This window comes from Nanorana parkeri, unplaced genomic scaffold (genome assembly GCF_000935625.1).
Source record: "Nanorana parkeri isolate BGI_ZX_2015 unplaced genomic scaffold, ASM93562v1 scaffold105, whole genome shotgun sequence".
NCBI classification, from domain to species: domain Eukaryota; kingdom Metazoa; phylum Chordata; class Amphibia; order Anura; family Dicroglossidae; genus Nanorana; species Nanorana parkeri.
In genome coordinates, this window is record NW_017306373.1 from 1,952,965 (window position 1) to 1,963,771 (window position 10,807).

Consider the following 10,807-nt stretch of genomic DNA (forward strand, 5'->3'; position numbering starts at 1 on the left):
CAATTGTCTGTTGACCCTGATGCCTCCAAAGCACAATGACCAAGAATTTAAAGCAACACTAAACTCAAAAACTTAATAATAAAAATAGTGTATATTACTGCATATAAATAATCAATGACTGTGTACCTTACTTTGTCATTGTTCAGATCTAAATGCTCCAAAATCCATACTTTCTTCTGAGTCTCAGCTCACATGCTGAATCTGGTCACACAGTCACAGAGGAAACAGCTCCTACATTTGAAATAACGTTGCATTTCTCTGAAGATTGTTGTAAACTTGATGTTTGTTGTAGATTTATTGTAAATGTGATTGTTTGTTGTAGATTTGTTGTAGTTTTAATAATTCAGAGCATTGCAGAGGAGATTACAAAAAATGACACCGTCACAGTGTGTTCAGTGAGGAGAGGAAGGGGGACGGGGGAGGAGGCAGCTGTGTGCAGTGAGAGATGATTCCTCTCTACCTCATAGGAGTTGTAGGCAAATAAAGATGTGCATGTGACCAGAATCAACATGCAAGGCTCTTTGTAAATGACAGGAAGTGTGCCTGGAGAGAAGAGACACGGTAGTGAGCACAACAGGCTCTCTAAAAGGATTAAAATAGTAAAACATTATTTTAAAACATAAATAAATGTGGCTTTGGAGAATGTTCATTATGTAGATGTGTATAAGGAGAAAAAAAAAAAAGCTGAGGGTTTTGGTCACTTTAAGTTTTGACATTGACACATGCTCCACATGGTAATGTCCAGCTTACCATGCCTTTTTGACAGTAGTTTGCCTAAAAATGGCCAGACTCTACTAACAGGATCAAACCCATAAACCCATTCGCTGTTTAGTTTGGGTTACGCAAATTTCAAATAGTTTTCGATTAACACTCCCCCAACAGAATCAAACCCAGACAGAGTTGCCCATCCCTACTCTCTTGTCTTGTCATCTTTTTATGTAATTGTTTTATTATTGTATTATCTAATGCCTTTTTGATTTGCCTTGAGTACTCTTATCTTGTATTAGTTTTACCCTAATTGGTCTATTTTCATAATGATGCACCCTATCTGGTCATGATTATTTCATCACTGTATAGGGACAGTATTGTTTTAACATTTTCAGCTAATTGCAGTAGCCAAAAATCCTAAAAAAGTTAGAAGAATGGGGCCCCTGCCAACAGTGTTTTGAATGGCAGGATAGACCCTTTGCCTTGATGTCATTTTTCATGCTTAGTTATGCAATATAATATAATCAGGGTATAAGTAACCTTATCTATACTGAATGTACTATCATATGAAAAAAAATCCTGAACGTCTGATGTTAAAACCTGTTAGTGTTATACCATACACGTTATGGAGAGAAGGGACTAAAGCAAGCAAAAAGTCCTCACTTTGTGCACAGCACAGTAAAGCCTTTTGGTATCAACATTTCTCATTCCATCACTTATCTAAAAAATAAGAGGATTATTTCTCATTATAGGAGAGATCAATGCAAAATTTTGCTTTACGGCGCATTGGCCTGAAATGAGGAATAATGCCTTTATTTTTTAGATATGTTATGGCGAGAGACATGTGAATACCTTCTGTTTTAAAAAGGCTTTACTGTACTATGTACTGTTTGTGTTTAGAACCTAAACAATATATGTATATAACTAATATATTTCATGGATAAGTTAAAGCCCAGGACAATTTGAGATTCAATGATTATTTTTCTGCTCTGACCTTGACCCATGGCAAAACCTTGCTATTTAGTAGTACTGTGGTTTGCGGTAATAGCAACCACAGAACTGGATCTTCTCAGTGGCAAAAAGCCAGACATTTACTTTCCAGCTAATGGTATAATGAATGATAAAAGATATGAGGGTGTCAAATCCAGATTTCATGTTTGCAAAATATAAAGCTTGTATTAAGCAAATTAAGCTTTACCTCTACCTGTTTAACAAGTCAAGGTTGACATGTACTATTTTACATTGACCATTGCTATAGTTTATGTATCATGCTTAAAAAGGGAAGAAAGCAACATTGCATTAAGACTCGGCAAGTAAAAAATATAACAATTTCATTCATACTAATCCATAAATTCTAAATATTCACTTGATTTATTTTTACTTTTTGCATGTTTTGTTTTTGCCTGTTGAATAATGAGCAAGTTAAATAAACCTTTCCATCCCGAAGCATGTAAACATAGTAATACATCTATAATCTGCTCCATCAGCTGTTTGATATGCACTCCCTTTTCCCCACAACATACGGACTAAGCATATTTAAAGAGTACTGTTACTAATATGCAAATTTGCCTCTTACTTAATAATTGGAATGTCTACTTTCCAAAAAGGGGTCATTTTGGGGGTGCCTGTACTGTCCTGGCACTTTTTTGCCAAAGGTTAATAGCTAGACACTCATCTACATCTGTAACCTTACTTGTGACCAATGACCACTGCCCTGCAGAAATTAGCAATACATGAATGTCTCAGAAAGGTTACAAAGGTCTTTGATGTGTGGGCTGTAATTTACACAACCTGCTCTATTCTGTGCAAAATGGTGGTGCCTAATAGGGAATAACTGGTTCCCTACAGAAGGTGTAGTGCAACAGTAGGTGTAGCTTTTATAAGTATACGAGTAAAACTCCTAATTTATTCTGTTGACACCATCAAATTCTAGTGACACAGTGAGACCGAAAATTGTAAATAATACACAACTTGAGTCAGCCATGAAAAGTGATTAATACAAAACAAAAGTAACACTCAGATGTTGCATTATTATATTATTGTAACATCAGCAATTGTAATATAGCAGTTTCTTTTTTCAAATTTAGCTAAACTGACTAGTAAATTAACTTGTCCTTCTGTGAACTCATGATATGTTCTGGGGCCCTGTACAATTATACAGTAATGGATTTCCCACTTAATACTTTAAAGTAGCCATAGGAGTACAGCCCCCTTAAAACCCTCCAAACTTAAGTTAATGCATAGTCCATTTAAGGTACTCTATACTGAAGGAAGTTAATTTACTTTGTCCAGCTGCGATGGCAGCTGATAAGTCGGCTTCTGCACATGGACTCACTCCTGGCAGACAGTGAGCAGTGTGAAAGTGGCCTAGGAGGCTTATGGGCAAATGGCAGGGAAATTTAGGCAATGCTTTTTAAGGTATAACCCTCTCAAGCCTCTCGTGGGTCTGTGTGTTGATGTCAGCATGCCAGCTGTCATCTCTGCCACTGTTGCCTTTGCTGAAGCCTGTCTGTAGAAGCAGGCCTGCTGTCATCCTTGCTGCCGAGCCTTGTCGCCTATATATATCTTTCATCTAAAGCAAAGTCTGCTCCCACACTGCTGTCAACTAGTACTCACTGCTAACATGGCAGCTGCAGCCCCGGAGACCCTGTGACAAGTGCTTGTACACTAATTTAAAAGAGAACTATGGCCAAACCTTTCTTTGGCTATAGTTCTCTTTTAGGTCACATATTTACTATTGTACTCTTGTGACCCAAAGTCAACATACAGTGGGATACTGCCCTCTATATGCTGACAGTAAAGAGCTGCACTGCAGCTGGGAAAGATCCCAACAATATTTTCGGGATTCACCCCCGCTGCCTGATTGACAGCTGGCTCTGCCTCTCTAGAGCCAGAGGCAGCTGTGCCCACCCCTCCCTTGCCTGTCTCTCCAATTAGTGCTGGAGGAACAGAGAGAGGGGGGGCCAACACTCTCTATAGGCAGAACCCGTGAGTTGAGTGATCAGTGGTTTGTAATTGGTCAGTTCTTGAGCTACAGAGCTGGCATGTTACAGCCGCAGTGTCACACACCGGCTCAAACTATTGGGAAGAGTAAATTTTACTCTCCCAATAGTTCTCCTTTAAGTGTAAGTAAGTTTGTGTTTCATCACCATTTTAGCAACATGCATTGGAGTTAATTAGACACTAATTTGGCAAAATTTTGCCTAGGGTGGAATCAATGGCAAACTCAATTTCAACACAATTCAGATGCTCATCACTACCTGATATGAATGTAGCCCCTGTAGAGTTGCTACTAAACTAAATGTATTCTGCCTGTGAAGAGTTACATGTGCTTTGCAGCCTGCAGGCAGAGGGACTTGTAGGTGTGTTAGTGTTAGGGTTAGTACAGAGGCAGGGAGAGAATGTATAAACTTGAACTGATTGAACTACACTTCCCAGGAGGCTTTGAGTGATCTGCAGGAGGAGTTAACTGAGCCCTATCTGTTGAGTGTGCTCAGATGATGGGGAGGCTGCAGAGTGATTGGACACACCACTCTAAGCTTCCAGCCTACACTACAGGAAGAGACACAGACTCTGTGGTGGATTGCACTGAATTCTACCAGGCACTTGCTGTGGTGATGGACGCCGGTAGGTATCAGAATACTTCAGCGCGTGCGCGATGACGTCATCGCGCACACGTGTGCTGACGTCACGCGCATGCACGGTGATGTCTCGGCGGGGTGACACTCGGACACCGCTCCAGGTGTCACCCAGCCTCGGGACGCCCCTGTGCACATGGAAGGGCTTTTTAACCCTAATAGTTTGACAGTGTAATTTTTTTGCAGCCTGGCTGGGAAATGTTTGTGCTACCACATAGGGGGTTTGTTAGAACCCTATAAGATAGCAATAAAGGACATACAAAATAAATGAAACAGCCCAAAAAATCTTTTAAGGCCCTCCACCCCTACTTATATGTACATACAAATGCAAACATGCGTTGGGTGTGCCTATGTGTGAAAGCAAGAGATTGCGCCATTGTGAATCTTTTTTATTCCTTTTTCCTCCCCCCTCCATTCTGAGTATGTGTCATCTCCGTCCTGTCTCTGACCTGTATATTAACACCTTCACCTGCCTTATACTGCATATTAACCCCTTCATCTCCATATTCCCACTGTGTATAACTTGTACATTAACAACTTCATCTCTTACTCACTCTGTGTATGTCCTGTACATTAATCCACTGTATTTAGTGTACCATCATCAAGCTCCATGTTTGAACCACCTCAGCACCAGCATGTTTTACAACGTACATTTTAACAAAAAGTAACAAAAAATAAGGTCACTTTGGGTGTCTATTTCCCTAAAAGGGGTGATTTTGAGGGAAAGTTTTTTCCATAATATGGTAAAAAATTAAATAAAAAACAGTGGTTTTTAACTACCACCAAAAGAAAACTATCTGTCTTTAATTTGGGTACAGTGCTGCATGACTAACTAACTTTCAGTCATGCTATTGTAGCACTGAAAACTGAAAATACCCTGGTCATGAAGGGGTATATACAGGCAAGTAAATGGTTATATATTCTATTTTGACTTACTAATTTAATTCCTCCCAAAACATTAAGAAATTATAGATAATGAATTGCCTGTAGTATTAATCATAAACTTTTAAAGTTGCCTTAAACATTTCCTGTAGTCATTATGCAAATATGTGTGAATAAATAATTTAATGAAGGAATGCATAAATGATTTGAGTCACTGTTACAAACTTCAAGTTTAATTGAATTCTATTAGACTAGACTGAAAAATGAGCTTACTGATAAATGAGTAGAAGAAAATGTTAAATAGAAAATTCTGCACTGAACAGACTATCATAAAAATGTAGTAAGTCATTAAGCTAAGATAACTGCACGCTACCTTCCATTTTTTTTCTTGCGGTTTGTATCTAAAAAAAAATTTCAGAATATTTCATGCAAAGTTTATATTTGATAAGCTTTGGCGATGTATAGCTTTGTGCAGATACACATCCTACTTTATGAAAACAGAGCGGAGGGTTAAATCTGTCTAACAATTTAATAATGTTTTGTGATTGCCAGCATCCTGATGTTAACCTTATTAAATTTGCCTTATACTTTAGATATTCAATGTTCACTAATGATACTTGTCAACTTTGATCACTTGTGTATACAGATTTCACCTTGTTTAAGAGCACAGCAAGCCAGTGCAAAGCATTTGCAAAGCTTTGAGTAGCTTTTTTCAGACCTTAAAAGCATCCTTCCAGATTGAGGATGTTGAACCGGGAGTACTGGCTATCATTTTTAAATTCTCTAACCTGAACCCCTGTCAGGTATTATTGCTGTTTGCATTTTAAGGAAATTCACTAAATCCAATTGTCCTGATCACTAGTGAATAAAACTGCAGGTAAAAAAATTGGCTTTAGCTATACATTAAAGGGAAACTCTACTTTATACAAAAAGGACAATTGTGAAAGAAACTTATATAGTATATATAATGGCCACACAAGCCATTCTATAATTAAATGTTGTTAACAAGAATTAAAACTGCAGCTACTGTAATTTTCCAAAAGTGTCAAAAAATTCAATGTGATATGGTTACCTGGTGTTGCCATATAAAGTTTTGCTTGTGTAATATATTCATTAGATAATATAATATATATATTTGACAGCATCTATCTGCATGTTATGTGACTCTCAGTTCCTCAATTGTGTTACTCTGAATCTGTCTGCTTTAACCCCTTCATGACTGAGCTTGTTTTTTGTTTCTGTTCGTAAATGACTGACACACTTTTGAAATTTTTGAGTGCAGAGTGCAGAGGTCAGGAGGCAGAGTGCAGCGGTCAGGAACAATAATTGCACAAATCTTCATTATAGGCATGAACACAATGTGGTTGATTTACTAAAAAGATTGTTCACTGAGCAAAATAAATGTTCATCTTGGAAAATGTATGTTCAATTTGCACAAAGAATGTTCACTTGTGTTATTGAATAAGCTGAAGCTATGTTCACTTCAATCATCCAATTATGAACAAGCAAATATCCCATTTTTAAACTTCCCTTGCACAGGACTGGTTATTGAAAGTGAATATAGCTTCACCTTATTCACTAAGCAACATTTGCTGCTCCTTTAGTAAATCAACCACAGTGTCTGACAACTGGTGTAATAACACACCTTCTGCAGTAAATAAAGATTTTTCCAGGAGTTCAGGGGTTGGTATAAATACATTTAGGGGTCTATTCACTAAGCTACCGTAGGCAGCCGAGTGAATGACCGACCTGAAGTGAAGTGAGCCGAACACTGTTTGGCTATTCACTTCAGGCTCGTACGGCTGACAATAGAAAACGATTGTGCGGAGTTAGCAGTGACAGCATTGGTACATTACTATTGGCTATTTCAATTTGCAATAGCCAATAGTAAAACGTCCAGCTGTCAGAAGCTTCGGCTTTCAGCACGGCTCAGCCGGGCCGATGCATATGCGTTCGGCTCGACTGAGCCACTCGGCCATGTTCGGGAGCTGTACTGGCTATTGTGAATACTGAACCGAAGGGGTCCTGGGGCCGAAGCTAGCCGAAGGATCGGCCAAAGCTATGGCCAGATCCTCCAGCAGCTTCGTGAATAGACCCCTTAGACTGTGACCAAGTGCATTTATATAGTGACTGAATTCTAATATATTTTTTTACAAGAGTTATAATATTTTCTAGATAAACATTTAAGGGGACATGGAATTTGCCATGCCTATATCTAAGACCCTGCCTCAGATCTGATAGTCTATCATGGTGTAAACAAACTGTAGTTCACAAATACTCAGAGCCTCAACCTAGCATGTAACAGCACTCCTCGTCTTCACTGTCATAGCCATCCTTCAGGTCCAGGATACAAAGTTTCTAGCACCATAGCCAGAAAAATGGCCAAATAAAATAAACAAAACTTTACTCACTTCAGGTCCAGGATGTCCAATTTGTCCAAGACGTTGGTGGCCTCTGAATGTTCAGCTAGTGGCCCCTCGGTGGCACTGAAACAGGCCGGGGCTGCTTGCTGTTGAAGTAGCCCAGACTTCCATGGAGAAAAGTGGGCAGCAGGCTGGGCAGGCAAAGTGCGGCAGGCTGGGATAGACATGTGCCCGGCTGATGCACTGCATTAGGGTGATGCGGCGGAAACATGTGTAGGCTGACAGTGCAGTTGCTGACAGCACTGGCTCTGTTCTAGAGCTGCTCTTTCTGCTTCTCTAGCTTCCTGACCAGTTCCTGCAGCTTCTTCACCTCCAGCTCGGCTTTCACCACCAGCTTGTTGCCGTTCTTCACAGTGGCAGGCCTAAGGAACAAAGAGCCCTGGTGCAAGATTTTATCTTGGGCCCCCCTTACAAAAGGGACGGTGGGAAAGGATCTCACTGGTCCCCCAACCCCCCCGGCAGGTCTCTGCACCAGAGGAGCTTACACTCTAAGGTACCCCCACAGTCCCACACTATTATTATACATTTATATAGCTCTGACATATACCACAGTGATGTATTGAGAACACTGTGCCAGTCACATTCGTTTCTGTATGGTGGAGCTTACACTCTAATGCAGAATGGCACGGGCTGTAGGGGGACAACAAATCCCAGCTACATTATACAGCAATGCAGAACTGTATATGAATTGGACTAAGGACTTTGCAATGCACTGGACTCAGGACTTAGTAACGCACTGGACTGGAGTTTGTAAAGCACTGGACTCTGGACATATTAATGCACTGAATTCAGGACCCACCTGAGGCTCCACAGAGCTCACTTGAGATCTGCAGAACTCACCTGACACCCCACACAGCCCACCTGAGAGTGACCCTGAAGAGCCCACCATAGATCCTGCACAGCCCATCTGAGACTCTATATGGTGGGCTCTGCAGGGTCTTAGGTGGGCTGGTCAGGGTCCCTTTCCCTGCACACGCAGCACCTCTTACCTGCCGCTGCTGGGCCCCAGCCTCCTCTGTCGCAGCATGCACAGGACCAGCGCTGCTGGGCCCCAGCCTCCTGCGCTGGACCAGCGCTGCTGGACCCTGGCCTCCTTCATCTCCTCCCCTGTCAGTGGGCCCCCAGAGTCTTGAGCCCTGGGGTGGCCACACCAGCAATATTTCTGCCCCTGGTAGGGGCCCATGCCCCTTACATTGGTATTGGCCATACCCCCCTGATTGTGGCCCTGATCCCCTGTGCAGGCAGTGGGTTTGCCAGATGCCCAGATTTTGTTGTTGGGGCGCTTACTGCAAGCTTCAGTTGTAATTAAAATGAGATTTTACAAAATCTCGCTAGCAACTTGTTTAACGTGAAAGCCATCATTCCAGAAACAAGCTGAAGAGTGTGCAGGCCTTGTACCAAACACTTCAGCAGTCTTCGAGCAGCTTGAAGCCTCCTTTAGATCCAGTGTGGGGGATGTTAAACACAGATGTTAATGGGAGTTCTGATTGTCACTTTAAATAAGCTGCTGGCAGGATTCAGCTGGCTTTTAGACACACATGCAAACTCCGTGCAGATTGTGTTCCAGGTGGGATATGAACCCAAACATGCAAAACAAGAATATTAACCAGTTAGCTAGCAATTACACTTCCAGTAGACCGTCTAATTCTCTTACTGGCTTCAATATGACAAGTTTTTGAACTGAAGCCTAACTTTGAAATATGATTACCCACAATTGGTACTGTGCTAAGAGCAATTCTTCACATGTGGATCCAAATATTGATGTTATCATTGTTATTGTTGTTATTATTATTTGGATTATAAAAGTATGCGGTCAAAATGCACCACTCTTTACATTTTAAATCCACCTTTCTGATATGCCCTCAGGTACTTATAGTGTAATGAACAGGGTAGCCATAGATCTACAGGGGTCAGATGAGAAACTAACTGAATGTCTGGCAGACAGATGGGAACAGTACCTGAGGATAAAATATATTCTATTCAGAGGTCAAAAGAAGGGTCAAATCAGCTTGATATAGATGGTTCCTAGAGACTAACAGAAGAGTAACTGCAGGTCAAGCTAGAGGTTAAAAGGTACACTATGAAAACATACTTGGGGTACAGAGTAATGGACATAGCAGGCAGAATGCAGTCAAGGTCGGGCATGCATGTTTAGCCTTAGGGAAGTCAAAAAACACAAAGGATCACACTGATGAGCCAAACAAATGCTAGAATCAGACTCTGTGGTCCGATGCTCCTTAAAGATCTTACTAGTCAATTTAAGTAGTCCTGTACATGCATGCAGGTGAGCTCCTATGTCTGCACATTGATGATGGCATAATTATCCCATAGACTCTAAAGGATGCAGAAAAAGCTACAGGCAAGCATAGAGACCCAGAGGTGACCAATGAGGAAAATCTAGCAGGTCTTTAAAATCATATAAAATGAATATTCAAAATTCCATAGGCCATGAGAATTTTAAACCAAATTTCTTTTCATAATAAAAAAATAGAGAATAAATGAAAGTGCTCATGGTATGGAATTCTTATGGAACTCTGTATAACGCCACTGCAGAGCACCAAGATAAGATATATAATTTACAATAATATTACATTTCAAGTATTCTATTTTATTCTTAATGCAGCTCTGCCACCTAGTGGATTTTAACTAAACTTGAAAATCATACATGCAGTAACTACAAAGACACTTTTTTGCCAAACACTCAACTATAGTGAGCTTAAAGACGTGACAAATTATGTTTATACTGAGGCACACATTTAATGTAAAAGTAACACAAGTCTAATCACTTTCTTCCCTCTTTTATGTGACAGTGTTCGGGCATGGTGATTGACCACTTAATCCAATCAGTGCATCATTGAAGAAATACCTGAAAGCACCAGGATTAGTGGCACGTTAAAGGTAATATATAATGGGTTTACATATGTATTTATTTATTGTGGTCAAATTTAAAAGTTTTTCTTTTTTTTTAATCAGGTAAATTTGAAATATTGCATATAAAACAATGGAATATTTATATTTTTATTTATGGACAAGAACACTTTACAGTTGTGTTTTTCTGTGTTATTTATGAAGTAAAGCAATGCAAAAAAAATATAAAACAATAAATACACAAATGTAAAAGCAGGTTTTTTTCTGAAAAATAACATGTAAACATAG